At 42.8% G+C, this 25,044-nt stretch overlaps 1 long non-coding RNA gene across 1 annotated transcript in view; it reads right to left on the bottom strand.

Annotated features, from left to right (window-relative positions):
* LOC144685281 (uncharacterized) overlaps positions 1 to 24,583 on the bottom strand; it is a 116,797-nt gene extending 92,214 nt beyond the window's left edge. The window contains exons 1-2 of the long non-coding RNA XR_013577692.1: positions 24,395 to 24,583; positions 16,003 to 16,138 (exon numbers count right to left, since the gene is read on the bottom strand). This is a non-coding gene — a long non-coding RNA (uncharacterized LOC144685281). The remainder of the gene's footprint in view (positions 1 to 16,002; positions 16,139 to 24,394) is intronic.
* Between the last annotated feature and the right edge of the window lie 461 nt (positions 24,584 to 25,044).

The raw sequence follows: 25,044 nt of genomic DNA, 5'->3' as shown, positions 1-25,044 counted from the left end.
CTCCACTGGCTTGGAGTTGGACCACTGAAGCATTTCTGCCCACTCAAGCAAAGCAAAAGCTTGAAATTGCCACCAAATGCTCCAGAACCTTTCACCCCTCGGGCGCAGACTGCAAATTAATGTGTATTTTAGGGGGCTGCAGAACAACTAGATGACTTGGCAAGTTGTAGGATCTCCTGACACAAGGTGGGCATGGAACAGTCACTAATGGAGGTGCTCACAGCCCCTTGCAATGTATTTATTCAGATTTGGGCCAGTAGCCATCATGGTTCAAGCTAAAAGTGCAGCTTTGCAGTACGGGTTAGGAGAATGCCTGCGCCTGAGCTGAGAGCATAACATGCAGTCGAGTGGTCGACACTACCGCCAATCAGTCAAGTACAGTGGGGCAGAGGCTGGTGGGGTTTTGGACAGCCATGAAGCGCTCTAAACACTGGCCACCCAAGAGATGGCCAACACTCTATGGCGTGGGTGAAAGGGCCTTAAGGTGCAGTCGGAGCCAGCAACTTAATAAGATGAAAGTGCAGCAGAGCCTCTTGCACACGCAGCTGAAGGTCTACAGCGAGCCGTCACTCGTAGGTGCTTCGATAGACTCAAGGTCTATAGACGGCGCTTGTCATTCCTGCAGATGAGAGAGAAACAGTGTCACCAAAGAATGTGCATGTCCAGGGAACTGATCAGTCACATATACCACTTTCTGCAGGATTTGGGGCCACAGGGACTTGGAGGGCATCCACTGCTAATGGCAGTGAAAGTGACTGCGGCACTCAATTTTTTTGCCAGTGGCTCCTTCCAAGGCTCCACAGGTGATCTGTGCAGGATCTCACAAGCCGCCACCCGCAAGTGCATCCTGGAGGTCACAGACACCCTCTGTGCACTCAGAGGAAGGCACAAAACTTTGTACATTTCACCCGGGATCAGGCAAGCCAGGAAGCAAGAGCGCTGGGATTTGTGGCATTCTCTGGTTTCCACAGGCGCAGGGGCCATCGACTGCACTCACGTGGCACTTAGATCTCCATGGCAACAAACAGTCTAGTATGTGAACCGAAAGGGCTTCCACTCGCTTAATGTTCAGCTGATGTGCAACCACAACAAATGCATCATGCAGGTCTGCGCACGATACCGCAAGAGCATGCACAACTCCTACATCTTCTGCAGGTCTCAGTTCCCTGACATCTTCCAGGGTCCACACAGGCTGAAGACTTGGCTTCTCAGGCACAAGGGCTATCCACAGAGGACATGGCCGATGACACCTGTGCGGAGGCCTCAGTCTGCAGCAGAGAGACGGTACAATGAGGCTCATGCTGCAACCCAGACTTTGGTGAAGCACATGGTTGAAATCTTAAAAACATGGTTCCAGTGCATCAACAGGCCCGGTGGAGCACAGCAGCACAGTCCCCAGAGGGTGTCATGCATCATCGTAACTTGTTGCTCGCTACAAAACCTGGCGCTGCAGCGGTGCAAGGACCTGGCTGAGGAGATGAAAGAGCTGCATATTTCCGATGAGGAGGATGTCAAAGGGGATAGGGTGACAAGGTCCTGGAAGATGAGGATGCTGGCGATGAGGCCATCGCAGCAGTAAGCCGAGGCAGGCGTGTTCGTGGGACCCTAATAGCCACAAGATTCATGGAGGATGATGACGACGACATGTGTGAGGACAGCCCTGGCATACTCGCATTGCAGCTTCACATTGCAGCAGGTCAAACAGACTCGAAACGTCAACTCTGTTTCTCTCTCCACAGACGCTGTCAGACCTGCCGAGTTTTTCCAGTATTTTCTGTTTTTGTTTCAGATTTCCAGCATCCGGAGTATTTTGCTTTTATACTCACATTGCATCCGTGAATGTCAGACTTATGTCTGGCTAATGGCAGTGCACATACCCTCAGTGATCAGGCTCATGTCATTGAGACACAGCAGTGATACTTTAACAGCACCTGATCCTTTGGTAGCTCTCAGCATCCGACCCCTTCAGGAGCACAGCATCACTGTGCACAGATGCTGAAGATTTTGGGGGGGGCCAGGCCCACCTCAACGGTGTTAAGAACACACAAAGAAACTCACGAACTCTGTGATGCCTGCCCACGATATTCTGGCAGCAATAACAAGCCACACTGAAGTGCAGACATCACTGATGTGTCAAGTGATTGTGAAGTTGGACAATCACTTTGCTCTGAAGGTTACGCACTGCACAGGGAACAGGCCCTGGACTGAAAATCTTGCCTTCATATTTTGCAGGAACCAAGATTTCACATTTGAGTGACAAAAACACTGCTCATCAGAACAAGAAGCCATAGACAAGGAGACATTCTTGGGAGCTTATTTACAATTGTGAACATTATGTACAAGTGATGAACACCCATGCCCATGCTGTACAACTACATCTTCTTAGTTTTCCTAACCCTGCCAATATGTCTTGGTGCTCTCCCCACATCCACAGTGGAGGTGGGGGCAGCCTATTGACTGCTATGTACTGTGATAACCTTGACGGGCGTCCTCTGGAGGGCCAAGGCCTTGAGGGCCCCGGCCTGCTTTCAGGGTACTGCGATATGGCAGTGGCACCCTCCTCGGCCTGCAGAGCTGGAGCTGCTGGGGTCATAGGAAGAGGGGATTCGGATGGGCCGGACAGTCCTGGAGTCACCTGGGTTGATGGGCCCAGGGTGTGCACTTGTTGATCTTCCTCCCTATGGGTGCCCGAGGGCCCCTTGCTGACTCCTTGAGAGGAAGGGGCAGCTGGAATGAGTTTGAGATGTCCCACCCCCCTCTCGCATTGACACTGATGGATATCTGCAAGTGCCTCAGTAATGGAGTGCAGCTCCTGCAGCAGTGAAGGACCAACGTCCTGGACCAAGGTCTCCATGGCGGCCGCCATCTTACCAGTGTTGACCTCGGTGCACTGGCATGCAGGCGCTATTACCTCAGTCTGAAGGCAGACGAACTCCTCTATCGAGCCTTGCAATCTGAGAAGTGCGGCGGACATCCCTTCCTGATGTTCCCGAGCTTGTCTTTGCAGCTGTAGCAACTGAGGTAGAACCAAATCCAGAAGCTCCTCATCTGACTCAGATTCAGCAGATTCCTGGCATTCAGCTATCCTCCAAATGCCGGCATCCATGGATTTCTCTGCCTCCGGCTGTTGTAGATCAGTGTGATGCACACACGAGATTGTGACTCTGAGGCTAATCTAGAACTAGGTCCCGCTGAGATTGGTGTCTCTGCGCCGATGGAGGGTGTGGGTGGGCGCTGTGACAGGACTTCAATGTTGATGTCTGCGGATTCCTCTTCCAAGGTGTGCTCGGGGCTGAAGCCGAGGACCTGGCTTGTGACTGCCCTCAGATGCTTCACAGATGTGCCTGCAATAGAAAAGAGAGAGAATTAGTGCATGGCAGGGGAATGTGAAACAGGAGCAGTATGATTGTCTGATGGATGTTGCAGTGAAGGATCTTCACTTGGTTGAGCACCGCCGACCTCACCGTCTACACAGGGACAGTCCAAGTCCTCAGCAGCCAGCTGGTTGGCTCTATTTTCAAAGGTCATGAAGGCCTTGATGGCGGGCATTCCTCCATCAGTCTGGGATGTCTCCCTGTTGTTGTCAGCTAGCTTATCCTGCATAGAGACAGATGCAGACAGTGTAAGCAAAATGCCTGCCTGGCCAGATCAGACAGTTGCCTGACATGTGTGCAGTGAGTGGTGCCATAGACAGCATGAGGAGACGATGGGCAGGGGAGATGAGGATGTTTGGGAGACAGTGAGTGGAGAAGTCCCTTGAGCTGGCAATGATGGATGTGGATGTGTGATAGGTTTGTAAGTGTGTGGGTCGAGTGTGATGAGAAGAGTGACTTACTCTGGCAGAACAGAGGAGATCATTCATCCTCTTTTGGCACTGGGTGCTTTTCCTCTTTTGAAGGATGTTGGCACTCACCACTGCTGCCACCACCTCCCATGCTGGATTGGCAAGCTTGGTGGCTGGTCTTCACCCAAAGCAGGGGTACAGGAGTTTGTGACGGGCTTCCACTGCATCCGGTAGATGCCCCAAAGAGGCATCACTTAATTTGGGGGCCGCCATCTTTTCTTTCGGGACCATCTGTCACCTGGAGCAGTCCTCTGGTTTGAAGACACGAAGTAGGCTGCACTCTGGTGAGCTTTAAATATGGCGCCCAGAGCGAGGAAGCGCTGAGGTCACGGTGTGGTGGGCAAAGCCAAGCCTGCCCATCAGCTACCCGGCGTGTTTCTTGTGCATGCATTTTTTAAAAATTAATTCATGGGATACAGGCTTCGCTGGCTGGGCCAGCATTTAGTTGCCCTTGAGAAGGTGACAGGACACGCTGGGAAGCAGATGATATGCGCAAAAACCCGCCATTGCGGCCAGCGAGCAAGAAATCTTCTTTCATGCCTGCCACCACACTTAGTGCAATTCAGGGAAAATTCCGCCCTCGGTGTCTGTGTTCAAGCCTCATAGTACAATGCCAAGCAGTGCATTTTCCCATTAAGTCAGTATGGGTAGCAATGCCATTCATTTCTTGCGGTACATATTCCGTCAGAATTCCCTTTTCTGATGATAAAACATGCTGGCGTTGTGGAGCATACAACTTACAAATCATGTAAATTGTTTTCTTTGATAATGACAGAATCAGTTTATTAAAATGAGAGGCATGTTTTATATAGCTTCCCTAGTACTAAGGGGACCACAAACATTGGTACTAAATCAAAGGTCATGATATATTACAGAATACTGTGTATTAAGACCTATGCCCCACATTATGGCACTGTTATGCTACAGGTACCTCAGGACACTAACTCACAAGGGATTCATTAAATCACTCCATGTAGGAATGAAACTGTGCCCTCCTCCAAGATTTAAATTGCTATTTCATATGCAGAAATATATACTATCGCTGAACATTAGTAACGTGTCAAAAAGTTCCAGAAGAAACAAGTATAATGTCAGCCAGTCTCACACAGTATGAAAGACTTCATAGAATCATAGAATGGTTGCAACACAGAAGGAGGCCATTTGGCCCATCGTGTCCATGCTACCCCTTTGCAAGAGCAAGTCACCTAGTCCCTCTCCACCACCTTTACTCCATAGCTCTGCAATTTTCATTTCAGATAATTACCTAATTCCCTTTTGAAGGCCTCAATTAAATCTATCTCATCCATATTCTCAAGCAGTGCATTCAGATCCCAACCACTCACTGCATAAGAAAGATCTTTCTCATATTGCCATTACTTCTTTTGCCAACTGCCTTAAATCAGTGTCCTCTGGTTATGCATCCTTCCCCTGCCAATAGGAACAATTTCTCCCTATCTACTCTGTCCAGGTGCCTCATGATTTTGATCTCCATCAAATGTCCTCTTGATCTTTTCTTCTCCAAGGAGGCCAGCTCAGCCTCTTAAGCCTACGCATGTAACTGAAGTTCCTCATCCCTGGAACCATTGTTGTGAATGTTTCCTGTACCCTATCTAATGCCTTCACATCCTTGCTAAAGTCTGGTACCCAGAACGGGACACAATACTCAAATTGAGTTTTTTTTTACAGGATTAGCATAACTTCCTTGCTTTTGTACTCTATGTCCTATTTATAAAGCCCAGAATGTGTGCTTTTTCAACCTGCCCTGCTACCTTTGATAATTTGTGCACATATACTCTCAGGTCCCTCTGCTCCTGCAGCCCCTTTAGAATTGTCCCTTTTAATTTATATTGCCTTTCCTCATTCTCCCTACCAAAATGAATTTCATCTGTCAATTGTCTGCTCTTTTGAAGTTTATCACTATCCACCTCACAGTTCATAACAGTTTCAAGTTTTGTGTTATCCACAAATTTCAGATCATTAATGTAGATCTGCACAGCCCTAATCGCAACCCTGGGGATCCATAGTTTTCTCTAATCTGAAAAACAACTGTGCACAACTACTCTTGGTTTCCTGTCACTCAGCTGATTTTGTATCCATGCTGCTACTGTCCCCTTTGTTCCATGAGCTCCGACTTTGCTCACAAGTCTGTTATGTATTACTTTATCAAATGCCTTTTGGAAGTCCAAGTGCACCACATCAACCACATTAATCTCATCAACCCTCCCTGTTACATCATCAAAAATTTACCAAGACAGAGGTCCTTCAGTCATGTTTATAACTCTCTGTGGCCAGGATCTTAGATACTGATGGGTTTAAGACTGCTAGTCCTAAGTCAGGCCTGCGATAATAATGCCATACAGCCAATTACATCATCCGGATGCAACTATCATACAAGCAAGGAGCAGGGGTAGGCCATTCCGCCCCTCGAGCCTGCTCCACCATTAAATAAGATCATGGCTGACCTAATAGTAACCTGAAATCTGCATCCCACCTATTGCCGATAACCTATCACTCCCTTGCTTACCAATAATCTATCTACCTCTGCCTTAAAAATATTCACAGATTGCTTCCACCACCTTTTCAGGAAGAGAGTTCCAAAGAGTCATGACCCTCTGAGTGAAAAAGTTTGCCTCATCTCCGTTTTAAATGGGCGACCCCTTATTTTTAAACAGTGACCCGTAGTTCTGGATTCTTCCACAAGAGGAAACATCTTCCCCACATCCATCCTGTCAAGTCCCCTCAGGATCTTATATGTTTCAATCAAGTTGCCTCTTACTCTTCTAAACTTCAGTGGATACAAGCTTAGTCTGTCCAACCTTTCCACATAAGACAACCCACTCATTCCATGTATTAGTCTGGTAAACCTTTTTTGAACTACTTCCAAAGCATTTATATCCTTCCTTGAATAAGGTGACCAATACTGTACACAGTACTCCTAATGTAGTCTCACTAGTGCCCTGTACAACTCAAGCATTACCTCCCTACTTCTGTATTCAACCCCCCTCGCAATAAATGATAACATTCTATTAGCTTTCCTAAATACTTGCTTCACTTGCATACTAACATTTTGTGATTCATGCACCAGGACACCTAGATCCATCTGCACCTCAGAGCTCTGCAATTTCTCACCATTTAAATAATATGCTTCTCTTTTATTCTTGCTGACAAAATGGACAATTTCACATGTTTCCACATTATACTACATCTGCCAGATCTTTGCCCACTCACTTAACCTATCTATATCTGTTTGTAACCTCCTTATGTCCTCTTCACAACTTACTTTCCAGCCTATCTTTGTGTTATCAGCAAATTTGGCAACCACCCCTCTATCCCTTCATCCAAGTCATTTATATAAATTGTAAATTGTAAAATTGAGGTCCCAGCACTGATCTCTGTGGAACATCATTCGTTACATCTTGCCAACCTGAAAAAGACCCATTTGTGCCTACTCTGTTTCCTGTTAGCCAACCAATCTTCTATCCATGCCAATATGTTATCCCCAATACCATGAGCTTTTATTTTCTGCAATAACCTTTAATGTGACACTTTATCAAATGCCTTCTGGAAATCTAAGTACAGTACATCCACTGGTTCCCCTTTATCATGAGCACATGTTATTTCCTCAAAGGGCTCCAATAAGTTGGTTAAGCATGATTTCCCTTTCAGAAAACTATGTTGACTCTGCCTGGTGACCTTGAGCTTATCCAAGTGCCCTGCCATAAATTCTTTAATAATAGCTTCTAACGTTTTCCCTACAATTAAATTAGGAACACTCTGTTCTGGGTAAAATCACCTTCCTGTGCCTGATTTCAGACTAGTTAAAATGGTGGGGCTCAAAATTATATTGGAAACATGGCACGAAGCCCCTTGCCATCTTAACCCTTCCATCCTGCATTGTTGGTGTTTAGTAGGAAAATTCCACCTAATGTACAACTATTACAAGGTTAGATCAACATTGTCCAGCCTTTCCACAGGGTCACTAATGTCAAATTCAAATTGGGCCATAACTTCCGACTAGCATCGGAAAGTGCTGGCCTGCAGAAATTAGAAGAAATAAATGCATACTTACCTGGTATTGAAAATTGCGTGGCCACTTCTGTTTGCTAGACCTGCTTGGGGCCTGCAGCAAAAGAAACCTTACAAGTCCTCCCAAGTCTGGATCCAGCGTATTCAAGGAGGCCACGCTCCATTTTTACAGCACTTGCTGCCATAAAGCTGATAAGTTTAAAGAGCCAGGGAAACCAAGAGGCCAAGGGGAAGGTAAGTGTCTAAGGTAAGTGGATAGGATTTGGGGATTGTGGGTTTCCGGAGGTCGGGGGCGGGTATTCGGGGGTTGGGAAGTGGGCATCCGGAGGTTGAGGGGAGTTATGGTGGGTGTCTGGAGGTCAGCTGGAGGGGGGGAGCGTCCAGAGGTTGGAGGGGTGCGTGGGGGTGGGTTTCGGGAGGTCAAAGGGATGGGAGTGGGTGTCTGGAGGTTGGGGGGGGGTGGGGGTGGGTTTCCTGAGGTCGGAGTGGGGGTTGGGTGTCCAGAGGTTGGAAGGGGATTGGGGTGGGCTGGGTGCCTGGAATTTGGGGGGCTGGGGGTGGATGTCTGGAGGTTGGGTGGGGGTGGGGTTGGTGTGTGGAGGTTGAGGGATTGTGAGGGTGGGTGTCCGGAGGGGGATGGGAGTGGGTGTCTGGAGGTCAGGGGGTGTGGGTGGATGTCCAGAGGTCGGAGGGGTGTGGGTGGGTGTCCGGAGGTCGAGAGGTTGGGTCTGAGGTGGAGCGTGGAAACCAAGGTCGGGTTGGGTTGGGTCCAAGGTCAGGTTGGGTCGGGTCGGGAGAAGGGGGGGTCCGAGTTCGGGTTGGATCAGGTCGGGGGGTGTCCAAGGTTGGGTGAATTGGGTCGGGAGGGGATCTGAAGTCGGGTTGGGTTGGGTGGGATCTGAAATTGGGTTGGGGGTCTAGGTTGTCTGGGGTCGGGTCAGCCCGGGTGTTCTGGAGGCTGGGGTGGGGGTTCCAAAGGTCGGGGGGTCCGACGTGGGGGTGGGGGGGGGGTGGGTGGATGGGGTCCAAGGTCAGAGGTGGGGGATGGTTTGGGTGTCCGAAGTCAGGCGGATGGTCAGGATTCGGGGGGGGGGGGTTTCGGGGTCCGATGTTGGGGCGGGGTCTGGTGAGTGGAGGGTGGGGCTAAGATCGGTGGTGGGGGGAGGGAGGAGGGGAGATGGTTATGTCGGAGGGGGATTTGGGGGAGTCCTGTTGGGGGCGCGGGGTGCAGGGTTTGGGTGAGTACCGTGGGGTCGGTCTGGCTCTTTACAACAGTTACCCAGAAGTTATGAGGTTTTAATTCTTCTAACTTTTTCTGGGTAACTTTTGTTATAAGCCTGGTGGAACCATCGTAGTTTGCGATTTCAATCACATTTTCGGATGGTTCCCAGTGCACTGCAATTGTCCAAAGGAAGTTAGCATTTCTGGGCAATTGCCGTGCAAACCCTAACCTGGGAACTTGCCAGAAGGATTCCCCAGCGTATCTTTGGTGAACCCCTCAAATCCGACACTGGAGAGCATGGAAGTTACGGGCCATTGTCTTTCGCTATGGCAGTATGCTGAATTTGGCATTAATATAACATTAATACCTACTTGGATTAGTAAATCATAGCCAGTGTGTGCCATAATTGACAGAGCTTGAGCATTTCCACTATATATTACAATTTTATTTAAAATAAAACATTTGCCCCAAGAGTAAATCACATAATTTGGCACATGATAAAATAATGTTCAACTCATCTTACATTCCTAGAGCTTATGGTAGCCTGTTATCTCGTTCTACTGCACTGATCACCACCACAGATAAATGGAGCAGACAAGCTCTTTCTACGTATCGCCTTCATTATTCCTGTGGGTCTCATTTCATAAAATCATGAGCCCATCAATACAATTTCTTGGCATCAACTATAGTCAGTTTTTTATAATCAAGCTTCATCTAAGAAAGGCTGTAGCAGAATTATAATCCAAAGCACAATACCCCCACCCCTTTTGTTTTCAAGGTTAGAGGGCAATTTCAAATTTCAACTTCCCATAGCACGGTGATCCTTGTAATTAATGTTAGGTCACTTTATATGCATCAATTGGACAGCTTATCCAATTTGAACTGTCATTTTGAGAAGGTTATGTCTAATATGTCCAATTTTGTCTGATTACGCTCCGTTTAGCAACCCTGGGACATTTTATTACATTAAAAATGCTATATAAATGCAAGTTGTTGTATATTGCAGCTCATTAGATTGTAGTAATTCATTAGGAAATCCTAATATTTTGAGAGGCGATAAGCCACATGAACAGGATGTAATAAAGTCCTAACTTTGCAATGGATTATGTATCTAAAAGTTAATGTCTCACAGGTATCATCCATCTTAGATCAAATTAGCCACTTAAGCATGACTTAGAAAATCACAAAACAAGGCCAAAATGTAATAAGGACATAAAAAAGCATCGACGTGACTAATTTCATAACATTTGTAAATAAGTGTGCAAGCCTCACAAGCGCTAGCTAATAACATGACCTTTTTTCAACTATTTTATGTGTGCTCATAATCGGTTCAATTGCACTTTGCAAGCCTGGATGGTATAATATCATGAAATCATTCATACAACAGCTACTGTCAAATAAGCAGAACTTCGACTGAAACACAAAAAGGTACAGGGCAAACTCAGTTAGCACTTACAAAGCCATTTAAAACAGGTAAACCAGGCAGATGTTTATAATACTGTTGTGCTATTGATGAACTATATTGTCATCAACATAATTCTGTTGCACATAGCCAAAAAGTCATTTTTTTTCCAAGTAATAAATATCTCATCTGTGACTGTGAAATGTTTTCACATTCTCCTTGTCCTGCGTCTTTGCCATAGTCCTATATTTTCCTTGACACATGAATTATTGCATAATTCAAGTGATTCTGCACACACTGACAACAAATTGCCAGGAATTTTTCCATAAACCATTATAGCAATAATAGTATATCATGTAGTTAATTAAGTAATCACATGGTATTATAACAATGTAATTACTGACAATAATTAAACTTATCAAAATAAATTCAGAAATTCATAGATTAGAATGTGAGAAAGCATGCAACTAGAAGGAGACAGTTGGCACACTCAACAGAGCACATTTTCCCCATCATGCACTCTGCATGACTAATTGCATAAAAATTTCATATCTTTTCTGTGATCCTCAAAGAAATCCAAGCAAAACTCCACAATCTCCATTTCTATTACAGATGCATTACTCAAGCCTGAACAGTTTTGCCAGGTATTTAATGGCCACAGCACAGAAATGGCCATATTCCACAGAGTATTTTATCACCTCTGTCCATATTTATCTGTAAAACTTTTAATTCCATTCCTAACCAGAAATTTATCAAGTTTTTCTTTGAAAGAATTAATTAACGTGTCACCAAAAGCTTTGACTGGAAGTCTGTTCTGCATATCTACTGTTCAACAGCAAAATCTTATTCTCCTTATTTTCACTCAAACTATTTAAATTTTAGACTTGTGGAGACTAGCATTTTCGACAGAATGGAAAATGGGTTTTTACATATCGGTTGCCCGTTAAGACCCTGCCCGAATTCCCTTTCCATTAAGGGAAATGGAAAAGCTACGTGTGTATCTTAGTGCCCAATTCGCAGCTTCTAACTCTCTGTCCCTGCTCAAAGTTAAAATTAGCCCCATGATTTCCAGTGATCAATTGAAAATGTCATAGGAATAAGTGTATCGTTTTACATGTCAAAATGAATGATTGGCACCAAACTAGTTAGGGAAAAGGTTGAAAGAGATCAAAGAGTCTGAGTGCACTCTTACCAGATTTAGTCGCAACAAAGCAGAAATCAAAGCAAACAGAATGTTAATCTTTATTGCCAAATCAGTACAGTGTAAATCTAAAGCCGTTATGATGAAGCAGTGTGGAGACCTACTGGTCAGGCCGCACCATAAATATCACATTTACTGTCAATGAGGAACAAGAGAAATAGTGAGGTCCTAGAAACGCTGCATACAAGGGGAACGAGGCTAATCCCTTATGTCAGAAGACTGAATTATGGGGAATTATTAAAGAAGAAACTTGGAACTGTTCAGGCTTAAATAAAGGTGAATGAAAAGGAACTATAATGAATGCATATAAGATACTGGGTGGAATAAGAAACATTAACCCTGAGCATTCAAATTAAGTATTATTGAGGTGTGCTCACTGATCTGCAGGCAAAGGCACCAGCCAACTTGCAAGCAAAATCCCATGAATGGCAAAATGAGGTAAATTATCAGTTAGTCTGTTTTTGTTAATGTTGGCTGAGGGACTTTTAATTGCAGAGATCCCCTGCTTTTCTTCAAGTAATTCCATGGATATTTTACATCCACCTGAAGAGCCAAATGGGCCTGTACCGTGACATCACACCTGAAAAACAGCATCTCTGACAGTGCAGCACTTTCTTTGTACTGTGCTAGCCTAGGTTATATACTCAATTCACAGAGTGGGGCTTGAACCCACAACTTCCTTACTCAGCTGAGAATGTATTGTTGTTGCAAGCTAAAATGGAAGCACAATGGAGTAAAAGACAAGTTTAAGACTGATATAAAAAGATACATACATGATACACCAATTAGGATAGTGATAAAATTCTGAAGTCATTAAAGAAACAACTAGATGCTGTGACGGGCATAAATTCCTATCAAAAGGCGACCTGGATGAGTTGAAATCCCTCCCTTCGAACTTCTGCGTCATATCCAAACTTAAGAGTTGGTACAGGGAGATTGCATAGATTAGTACGCAGTTAAAAAGGAAAGATTAATTTGCGGAAAAGAGTTCAAACTTCCAACGTTCTTTGTGTGAGCACCATTATGCAACACCTGATATTAGTTGTTCAATGTGGGATTCTGAAACCCAAGAGTTCAATCAGATACCTATCAAGTTTTCAGGTGTTCATATTGGATTTAAAGAGTTAGAATTTTAACTTGTTCAGCAAACCTAAAACTGATGCTGCAGATCATAATATCCTGATACATATTAGTGATGTGCATCTTGGTGTACGGGGCACAATTTCAAAGTTTGCGAATGATACAAATCTGGAAAGCATTGTTAACTGTGAGGAGGATAGTGTAGAACTTCAAAAGGACTTAGACAAGCTGGTGGAATCGGTGGACAGGTGGCAGATGAAGTTCAATGCAGAGAAATGTGAAGTGATTCATTTTGGTAGAAAGCACATGGAGAGACAGTGTAATATAAGGGGTACAACACTAAAAGGGGTGAAGAAGCAGAGGGACCTGGGTATATATGTGCATTAGTCATTGAAGGTGGCAGTACAGGTTGAGAGCGCGGTTAATAAAACATACAATATTCTGGGCTTTATTAGTAAGGCCATAGAGTACAAGAGCAAAGGGGTTATATTGAGTCACTAGTTTGGCCTCAGCTGGAGTAATGCATCCAGTTATGGGCACTGCACTTTAGGAAGGAAGTGAAGGCATTGGAGAGAATGCAAAAAAGATTCACGAGAATGGCGGATATGGACCTCTGCACCTCCTCATGCGGATAGCTGACGCAGACACGGTGGGCCAGATGCCTCCTTCTGCATCGTAACAATTCTGTGATTCTGTGATTATAGAATCTGCTCAATTTTAATTTCCATTGAAATTGGTCTTAAACCCATGTGGAAAAATGTACACCTATCCCAAAGAATCTTAGTAGAAACAGGACGAAATTTTATGGCCCCCCCCACCAGCAGGATCTTCTGGTCCCGCTGAAGTCAATGGACTTTGAATGGCTCATTGCATTTTCTGGTCACATCCCCGCAATGACGTGGTCGTAAAATTCCACCCAGAGTTGCTGCAATAATGATGTTCTGCCAATAGATGGTTTTAACATGAAACTCCCAACTGCTTCTCACTCCCACATGTTACCATAATATTGGCTTTCTCAGAAACGTCCTAACTTCTGTCTTTAATTGCCACATACCCACTCCCACTGTTCTCCCAGTGTAACATCCTTCTTTTTGCATTCTTAAATGGCCAGTTATTTTGATGGATTTAGCTTGACCACTTCAAATAATATATTAGTTCTCTTATCGGCAGTCAAATCCTTCTCCAGAATCATCCTAAAGCGCAGGGACAGTTCCATCTCACCAAGAAACTCTGAAATTCTCTACCTAAAGCACTGCACCTCCTCATTTTCAAAAGTCTTTGCAAAACCTACCATTATACATCTGGCTTTTCCCCAATTCTAGCATGAGCCCGATCATCACTCACTTTATGAAGTGGTTTGGGAAGACTTGCCATGATAAAGACTAAATACAAGTACACATTGTTATTGTATTGCAAAAACAATAGGTAATCATAAATATTCCAATAACCTTCATTTTTGTTGTATTGATATGCTTTCCAATCTGAATGTCTAATAGCCATTAAATAGCATAGGTATCATTTTCGACTAACATATTTTTGATAATGTGACAGCTACTGAAACTAAGGATTCTTTTTTTCTACAAAAAGTGTTTCAAATCTGCACAGGCTCTCAGATGAAATAGGTGAAGTAAATAAAGGACTTCTAGCTCACATACCTTTCTTGTCTCAATCGCCTATCTGGCTGCATTTGAAACAATACATTCAAGGAAGTGTTCATTTGCAGAGACCACACTATTGGAGAATTGAAGAATCAAGTGACAATGTCAGCAGAATAAATGACTGTAAAATGCAAGCTTTCAAATTGGGATCGGTGAACTCCGCAACAGATTCTCTGGTCCACCCTCCCCTTTAAGCCAATGACAGAAGCTGTACACACAAGTGCAGTGCCCAAAAATGTCAAGAAATGTTACTGTAAATGCATGATCCTTTTAACGATATGCAACATACAAATATGAATGTACAATGAATAAATAGCCCCTCCCAGTATAATCAGGGTAATTCATCCAGGCTTAGAGCCCAATCCATTATTGCACGCTTTTTCTTTCTGTCCTTATAAAAGCTAGAGGATTTTTCCACAAAGTACCTCCCATAAAATTTTGTAAGGCTTCACTGCACCAATATTATTATTCATCACATAAACACCCATGGTTAATTGAACAGAATTTTCAAAAATTGCTAATTTACACTAGTGTTTAATCCAGAGATCAATTACCCACTCTTGTATGAAGTGTGTAATCATACTGGTTCTGTAGATGGGATTTTTTTTGATTGTGATGTTTTCTACACTATTAAGCTCATGCCTTCATCATGAGAGACCTCAATAGCTTAGATTTTACAATGAATTAAGCCAACTTTTTGTTGATTTGTGGTATTTCTCTGTCAGCAAGTACATGTCAATCTTACGCATTCATAAACTGCCAATAAAACTCTCATTGTAAAAACAGGAGTGGCGTGTCCAATAGTGCAGTGATTGCTTTTTAACCAACACATGAATGGGGCGGTGATCACAGCTTTCACACCAGGTAAATGCAGTTTGGTAGTTATTAGAAAGGATGATAATAGTCAAAAGGCAAGTCAGAGATGTTCCTTTGTTGGGATGGAAAGAGTAGGAGTGCAAGGCTCTCCCTAAGGTCCCTCTACAACACTTTCCTGGTAACCTCCAGGAGCTGTGTGCCAGGTAAGAAGTGGACCAGCAGCATTTAAATAAGTACCAGTAGTTAAAATGGTTGACGACCTTGTGTGGCCACTGATGAATGGGAGATTAACTGGTTGGAGTGCTTTCCCATGTAGAATTGTGTGGCCACCACCCACCACACCAACTACCACACCCCTCCACCACCCCGCCCCCCCCAACCCCACCCACTTCCAACTTCCATTCCATCTATCTAGCACTGGGGATCATATTAGCGGACCTTTTCTGCAATACTTCCAGAATTTGAATGTCAATTAAAAGACAAAGGGAAGGAAGTGAAAAATAAAGGAAATCACCCTGTCCACACCCTGAACCCAAAGCAAGCAACTTTACTAACCCATTATTGTCCTATGATACAGCACCTAAAAATGATGTGCAAACTGGTGAACATTATAGGTCCAATTCTGTGATTTATCTGGGTTTTGCAAACAGCTTTTCAGTGCTGGTGATTCTTATTTTGAGATAGTTCATTTATGGCAAATCTAGATTATATATCAGTCAGTCTATAACGGCCAGCTACATAAAACAGTATTACCTCTTGCGGGAGTGAGACTCCACGTAGATAAAGCTTTCTAGCCGTTTTCTTTTCCAACCATCCTTCTGCCATCAACAAGCATAACCCAAGCAAGGAAAGAAATGACCACGGCACATTGGACTTCATTGGATCAAGTCTGTCAGAAACAAGATAACAATTGTCACTCATTGTTACTCTTTCCAAGATTTTCTTTTTAGTGAAACTTGCCTTGATTAGCTTATCTTAATGTCTTCTGTAATAGCTGTTTACCATGAAGATTGTGCGTTTAGACATAGTTGACACATTAAACATACATTATAGTATTAACCATACATAAGTAGTTAATAATAGCTTTACAAGGCCCAATATCAAATGCTGGACATTCCATCGGGAGTGTGAAAACTAAGCATATAAATAATATTGTAATTGGAAACTCAGAACATTTTGGTACGATAATGGGAATAGGCAACAAAATGAAGGTTTTCACGGCATTATTATTTTGACAAAACTCAGATTTTATATTAACGTAATTTGCAATGCATATAGTGGATATTTGCCAGGAAATCTTATGGAATAAAGAATCTATTTTGTATCTATCAGAATTTTTGTTATCTAGTTAGTTGCAAGTTAAAATGACAAGTCAGCAATGGAATATGTGATGCCCATGCACTGCACCTAGTGAAAGAGACAACAGGGCTAATTTTAGGGCAGTGGTGGAAAACAGGTGATCTCTGATAAGGAATTATATGTTCTGTTTGAATCTCCTTCCTACTGACGTCAATGAAAAGGAAAATCAGGGTGTGCAACCTGCAGCCAATTTGCTCCTGCCAGTTTCCTGTCCGGTGCAAGTTAAAATTTACCACAGTAAGTCCTGTATTTTGATCATCTCACTCTTCAGAGCAATTTCTATATGCTATGTCATTATATTTTGTGGATAAGCTGCACAAATTCTCCATTGACTCCTATTATGTAGCTTCTTCTACATTAAAATCAATGCAGTGCTTTTGGAGTCACTGTTGTAAAGTGCTTTGGAACACCCTAAGGTTGTGAAAGGTACTATGAGCGCTGCCATCTTGAAAATCCTACGGAAGGAGAACATCAGAAGATTTCAGTATTACTGAAACAAAATTTCACTGCCGTGTAAAAGAATACACTTATTTTTATATAACACATCCCAATCTGTATTTCACAGCCAATTAATTTCTTTCCAAGCTAATACAACAGTCAATTTACACAAGTAAGAATCAATAAATGGTAATATGATCAATGGCCAACCAATGAGCCTCATATCATTGATTGAGGGTTGAATTTTGGAGAGGACAACAGGAGAACTCCCTGCAGTTTCCCTTGAAAAAAATGCCACATGTTCTTTTACATTCACCTGAAGACATCTCTTTCAAAAGATGGCACCTCCAACAATGCAGCACTCAGTACTGCACTGAGGCATCAGCCTAAATGATCTGTTTACATCATGGGCCTTGAAGCCAGGACCTTCCGGCTCAGAGGTGAGTGCAGTATCATTCAGTCAAGGTGAGGATTGTACATAGAATTAATAATATCGGAATATCAGTTTTGAAATGTATTTCATGTTTTGGCTCTATAATAAATCTCGGAGCAAATATATGTCATAGTACAGTGGTGCAATTCATTCCTGAGGAAAATTTCTACGTGGATCTCCAAATTTTATACCATGATGTTGATGGAAGATCAGCAAAAACCCTGGGAAAATTATAGTAAACCAGTTTTCACCTTTTCTCCAACATTTCTGCTGATCCTCTGCTTCAGTAGGAGACCAGGGGAACATTTGTAGAAATCCCAGTTATCTAATTTTAAACAAAAAAAAACCCTCCTCCTTATGAGTTCTTCAGACTCACTAAATAGATTAACAACATACTGGCAGGTGCCCTGCTGAGGTCATGAGAACACATAAACATGTGATGACACTGCTCATATTAATCAATTCTTTTAGGAAATCAAAAATGCATCCTTGTTTTCAGCATAAAGCTCAGTAATCTTTGCTAGTCAAGTCTGCAGTACTCCACAACGCTGTTGATGTCTAGTATCTGGGGACCTGAAAAGGTAGACCTGTATCTGAAGACTGAGTTTTTTCTCACTCCGATCCAGATAAAAATAAGCCACAGACATAACACAGAGTACGGTGCTGACATACAGGGAGTGTGTTCCTGCCTGTGTAAGCACCTGTACGCCAATGCTAGTAAATTGCATAGGAGTTTCAACTGATTAATTTCAACTGTATATCAATGCAAAGCTAAGCCTATCCAGTCAGCACCTGGCTTAAACAGGCTATGACCTTGTAGAGAGAAAGTGTGCATTTCCACCTTAGGCAAACTGAAATTTTACTTAAAGAGCTAAAAGCTGCACAATTCAGAAATATGTAACAAAACCAAAATGCTGGAAACATGCAGCTGGTGACAGCATCTGGGGAAGACCAGACAAGTTAATGTTTCAGGTATAAGCCTTTATCCGAACTGGAGAAAAATTACAATGAACTGCATTTAAAAAGGAATCGAACAAAAGAGAGGGGAGGGGGGTGGATATAGGCATATGTGTTAACGGCAGTAGCATAACTTGTAAAGTGCTAAAAAGTAAAGCAGAACATGGTTAAAAGGCCAAATTGATAATAAGACAAAATGATAAGAAGAAGCATGACTAAAAAAAGGCACTTAAGAGTCAGTAAAAACGTGAATAGATAAGGATGTGGCAGGGAGGGTGCGGTAGGCAAGGCAGGTCTGAAATAGAACCAACAGCAGCTGGCAAAGTGGAACAGAATGCAGTAGCCTGTGAAGTACAGAACTAGCTAATATCAAGATTGCAGACTGCTGCGCCAGCACAGTTTTGTGACAGAGAATCACCCTTCAAGTGTCAGGCCTGGGAATCAAGTACATTCATGATCCCTCCAGACAACTTCACTTCTAACACACTCCATTAAAGTACAAGCGGGTTGTACTGAGGGCTGCATAATAGCACAGAAATGTGGTATTGCCATACATTTGGCTGGACCCTTTAGGCCCATGCATTAATCTTTCTCTGGATTGGTCAAATAGGCTGATTACACAAAATGACAAGAGCAGTGATTGCAGGAAGAATGAATAGCACAGAAATTAAGGAATGGAGAATGTTATAGATCCAGAAGGATGCTGAATATCAGAGAGTGAGAGGAGTAGCGAATGTCACAGAGATATGAGTGAATATAGGTTAGTCTAAAGAGGTGAAGTTTGACCTAGAATTCATATGTAACCAAAAGCCCTACTGATGTGAATTACTCCATTGTTTGATTTGTGGATTCATAAATATGATGATTAACTGTGTATCAGATGCCAAGCTGACCAAATAAAATGATAATATTATACAGGTAAAATAATTATCATTTACAGGAAAGTGAAGAGTTGGGAAGAAGCTGAGCTTATGGTGCTTTCTCTGCAGGGATTTGGCAAGGAGTGGGTTTAGAGAGAATTACTGAAAAAATAAGGTCTGATGACATGGCAGACGGAGCAGGGAATGAACAGTAAACCTGGACCAGAGAAACACAGGGTGCGAACAGAGATGCACGACTGGAGTAGATATTCAGCTAGGGCGAAGCTAGTATCTTGGCAATGGTAAAATTGATTCACTGCAGCATAAGAAGCCTCTGGGTGTGACAATGATGGGTTTGATGTGTGCGAACTTAATGCAGGCAGAAACATTCAGAACACTCCTTGGTAGCTACTAACATATTTCTCAATAAAATTTAAATCCTAATATTTGATAACTTGCATTATAATTTATGCTGATGCCAATATATAATCCAATGGTATTATTGAAGCATAGGGTCTGTTCTAACTGAACTTAATTTTTTTTTACACCAGTGGCCATGACACACATCTTCTATATGTTTTGATGTAAAAGTCCATTTTTTTCAGTTCTAAAAAGGTTTTAAAGTCAATATGGCTACAGTGCACCAAAATAAATGGAGATTATATTTCTCCATTCTACCAAAATTGTCATAAAATGCTTATGGGCACATATAAAGGTATATATGTGGCATATTTTTAAAAATTCTCTAATTCCATTATCTCACCCACTTTCTCTTGGCCAACTCCATGCCCTTCATTGTGGCCTAAACCCCTCTGCCTTTCTGTCTTTAAAAGCCTTTTGAAAACCTATTGCCTCAGCCATGCTTTCCATCACCTCTTATAATTCTCACTCTAAGGTTCCTTTCTTCCTGACTGAAGTGCTTCAAGGTGTTGGTCCTCATTAAAAGTGATATATATACATACACACTATATCACTCTGATACACACACGCACACACACACACACACACACACAAGTTTGCATTAAAAGCTGAGTATCTAAGTGACTATTTTGCAGTTGTATCTCCAGTCAGAGTTACTAACATGATTGATCACATCTTTTGAATATAAAAAGAGTTAAGTGGCTTGATTAAGTTAAATCATTGCCTGGTGAACAGTATAAACTAATTTATGGTAAGCATCTCTGACGTACAAAACAGTTAATGGTTATGTAAAGAGAGGATTGCGGAAGATGATGATTGCAATAGGTGAGATAAATGCTGCACAATGATGCAGCAACTAAGGAGCATAATATGCTGTGATGTGAGTCACATAACAAGAGGTAAACCTTTTCCAACTAAACTTCAGTGGTGGTCGTTCATTCTTCTCAACAGTGCTCAGTGAGAGGAGCAGTGGGATCACTGTAATTGGCTTCAGCATAGGAGGAGGGGGTAACAAGCTAGATTTCTGATTCCTGATGACTGAGCCCTGCTGAGACATGTATGTGTGACATGCTGATGACTGGGGCACAGCTGTTAAAATAGTTTAATGAGAAAGCATTTTCAGAGAGGAGAGGGTGTGGAGAGAAAAACTAGGAAGGTCATGTCATTTGCCACAATAACACAAGTGATACATGTATGGGTTTCGACAAGAATGATGCCACCATTGTCTGTGTGTAAACAAAATAGATTTGCCAAAAACTTCATGAAGACGATAGACCTTCAATACTTAAAGTGCCCTCTCAACACTCGTACACCTCCCAGCTACTATGTGAAAATAATCTTTCTCCCAACAGTCCATGGAGGCCTAAATTCTCTTGTTTCAATTTGTGTTCACAAGAGCACCCCACAGCAGAAAAACTTATTACAAAAATACAGCACTGATGCCTCAGACTTCTGAGAATTAGCAGATTAACCTGCTACTTAGCTTCACTCTGGAACATCAAAATCATTCAATGGATCACCCATTGAAAGCCCAATCACATTGAAAATGGTTGAGCAATGAGGTGAATAGTCCGACTGAGTATCAACATATTCTGGTCTCAGTGTAAAGACTGCAGAGAATGAATTTGTTATTTTTTGTGACAAACAGATTGTTTTACACGGTTTGTCTGGCTATAGTTGGTATTTAAATAAAACGTGCAGACTGCAACTAGCAACAACGATGATGTTAGCACCCCAAAACAGGTCTCCAATATCTTGTAATGTAATTATTACATTTAACTTAGCAATAAAAGCAGCGTTAATAGAATTGATTCTGGGCTATTAAAATAATTTAAAATAAACATTGGCAAACCATCGCTGCCTGGTTACCAGGAAGCTCCCCAGTCTGTCTCCACTAAATGGCACCACTGAACGCCACAGCATCGGGACTTTAGTTCATGAGCTGCCGAGGAACCAGGTTTGCCAAACGGTGGGTAGAAGTATTAAATCATGTGGAATATGAAAAGAAAACTGTACGTCAAATTAATATTGTTCTCTATTTGTTGCGGGAACGTACTAAGACAAAGGAATCCAGTGCCGTCCCCCTTTTAGTTGTAGAAAATTGTCAAATAACACTGAAATTCTTTTATTGTGGTCAGTCATGAAAAAAGACTAAAACACACCCCACTTGATTTGAAAGACTGTGTTCTGGAAGGGAGGAGGCTGTTGGAAGATGGTAACGATTTTCAAAGTGGAGTAAAATGACATTGGCTTCTGAGTTCGAGAGTCACAATCGAATGGTGACTCACGTCCAATTCAGGATCGTGGGCACAGGTCTGATATTTTATCCACTTCGGCCTCTCGGCCATCTCTCCTCACGTTGCTCCGCATAAATGTTCTTCCAACAACACATTTCGCATTCAGATGTACATTTACATGGATATACACATAAACCTACAGATACCCTTACACAAAGGTCCATAGCTCTCGCAATCGTTGACTTGGGGTGGCAATTTAATGTAAATGTCTTGTTTCAATAATCAATGGCAGTGTGTCTGTGTTCAGTCTGACTATGGACAGTTGGGCTGTTGAAGCGGGAACTGATCTAACTGAACTGGAGCCGAGTGTACATTTCAGCACTGATATCCGAAGACAGCTCATTTGCGTTCCAATAGCCTCGCAAGAGCTGTATGAACTGGCGCACAGCCTTGCTGCAACTACTCAACACTGCCTTAACTGCTTGGCTCCACCAAGCCACTACTTTCATTTAGTAACCCACCCCGTCCAAAACAAAAACCTATAGTAGGTCTTTGGCTGTTACACCAACCCAGTTCTGAATGTAAATTTCAATAGACAGCTCACCTACTGAAATACTCACTCAGACTTGGTGCGGTGGGCATAACACGCTGAATTGTGATCCACACGTGTTGCTTGAAGGAATATTACCTTGGAACTGTAACAATTAACCCAGCAGGACCTATTTAACTGATGACCTAAAATATTCAAAATCAAATTCGCCTACACGTGAAACACTTGACTAATCTTACTGAAAAAAACCTCTCTCAAATAGGTGAATAAGTTCAAACTGATTGCAGGTTTTCTTAATATTCAAATTAATGCGTTCATGACTAATTTGATTTTACATATCGCATGTCATTCTAGTTATTCCTTTGCTGTTGGGATTGAGATCATATCTGCAGACAAGATGTCCACTCAGTCCCGTAAATAATGGAATACCTGACCCCCTTTTATTTTAATTTGGTTCGTCTCCTTAACTTGCTCCGCCAATACTCTTTAGGGCAATTTTCTGCACAGGAAACTCCGGGTGCAAACCGGTATTGCGCCAGTTTCTGCGCACGTATCGGAGAATTGCTTCGCCAAAGTACAGCATCCCCAAAAGTGCGAGTAACATTAACCGCAGCCCATCGATCAAAGGACTGGAAAGGAAACGTCAATCCCTTGAAAGGCTGTTCCTTTAATCCTTTGGTGGGACTAAAACACTTTCTTTTTAAAAGTTGTACAAAACACAGAAGAACTCTCACAGCTCATTAACAGATATTAAAATGTAGAAATGGTATTCACCATCGCATCTATTATTAAACTGAAACACTGGGGACATGATAGACAGAAAAGTTACTGCATTCCCTGGGGCCAGTTGATAATCGAATGATGAATGTTAAACTCTGCTGTTTTCAGCCAGCTTGCTGGGGGATAGATACATGCGTCTGGTCCGCCAGAAATCGCGACTCAACTTCGATTTTCGATAGGGCAGGGTATCTTCGAAGTTCTTCCGATTATTTTCTCTCTCTAAGGACGTTGCTTTTAGGACAATGATTGTCCTACACCAGACTGGGATGTGCACACATGCATTAATGTTGAAGCTCTATTTCATTAGAGCTTCGTTGTACAAGGGATGGGTAATAAATGCTGGTCCAGCCAGCGATGCCGGCATCCCGTACATGAATAAAAGAAAAGTACGAAGACACGATGGCTTCGCCACAATATCTGAGATAGTTTAAATCCATCGGTGGCACATTGCTGGGAGCAGCTGGATAAAAACCCAGGACGCTGGTTCAACGTCGTGTATTTTCAAAAAAGTCCAAGTCACAGGATCTAAAGACAGAGCCAGAACTAATAATTAGACAGCCGAGTTCCAACAGACAGCAACTGCAGTGCCGTTCCTGCCGCGTATTATATCAATCACCTAGGATCACGGCCAGGTTTTAATATACATTTCTAAGTAAATAAGATTGAAGTCATTTTTAACATCTTTCTGAAGACTGTTTACAGCAATATAGCAATCCTGAAAAAAAACAGTTTTATAGACAAGAGGTTCCTCTTTAATTAACTATTTCAGGGGAATGGGACTATTTCGATTGTTCTAAGTGCCGTCACAGGCACCGTGGGCCGAATGGCCTGCAGTGCAGTGTCCTCTGTAGTTTAAATGCTCAGAGAAGCGTTTCCACTGTCCTGTTGAGAATCAAAACTGCTTAGAGTTAGACTTTAGAAATATTATCCTTTCCAAGTGCTCCACTCAGTCTCGGGTCCAATAAAGTCAAAGAAAGGTTCTCTGGTGGTTAAAACATGGCAATCTATTGTGACAATTTGCTCCGATAGAGTAACAGTAACACGTTAAACCACAACGCAGGGGGAAAAAAAAACAGATGCAGCGGTGACACTTGCATTGACTGAGTTTTACCTGCAACAGCCCGCAGTCACTGGAGAAATCCGAGACGTGCAGTCACAACTGAGGAAAAGCCAATGTCAAAGATTCCTCGTTTGTTGTCCAAAAGGAGTGTGTCGCGATCAACACAGAACTGTGGGCGGTGAACGACCTGCTTTGGGCTCAGGATCGGTATTACCATCAGCATTAGCACCACGCTTTGCATCGCCGGCACCAACAACTCCCACCTCTCCTGCTCATCTTTATGCCAACACGCTACACAGCGCTGACACACCCACGAGTCCTTTCCAACCAATGACTGCGGAGCCTTGCGCGACTCTGTATTTGCATATAGCCCGCCCCGTAGCCAATACCTGGCGCTGGCGTTAGGGTCAGTCCTTGATGACTTGAAGCTCAATGATTCAGGACACGAGAGCGGACTGGTTAAGTCGCACCTTCTGCTATCCACATTGCACTGCCTGACTGTCTGTAATGACCATATTGAAATGCCTGCGATGTTCATTGATTGTATTGAAGCTCTCTATGTGGAAAAGTTGAAGACCATTGCACTTTTTGTGATGGCCATTTTGAAATGTGTTGTAATGTTCTTTCAGGTATTTTACGAATAAAGTATATTTTTCCAAAAAATTGTCACCTATTATGCATAATATATTCGGTTATTGATT

This window comes from Cetorhinus maximus, chromosome 10 (genome assembly GCF_964194155.1).
Source record: "Cetorhinus maximus chromosome 10, sCetMax3.hap1.1, whole genome shotgun sequence".
In the NCBI taxonomy this organism is placed as follows: Eukaryota; Metazoa; Chordata; class Chondrichthyes; order Lamniformes; family Cetorhinidae; genus Cetorhinus; species Cetorhinus maximus.
This window is presented reverse-complemented; position numbering and strand designations above follow the sequence as displayed.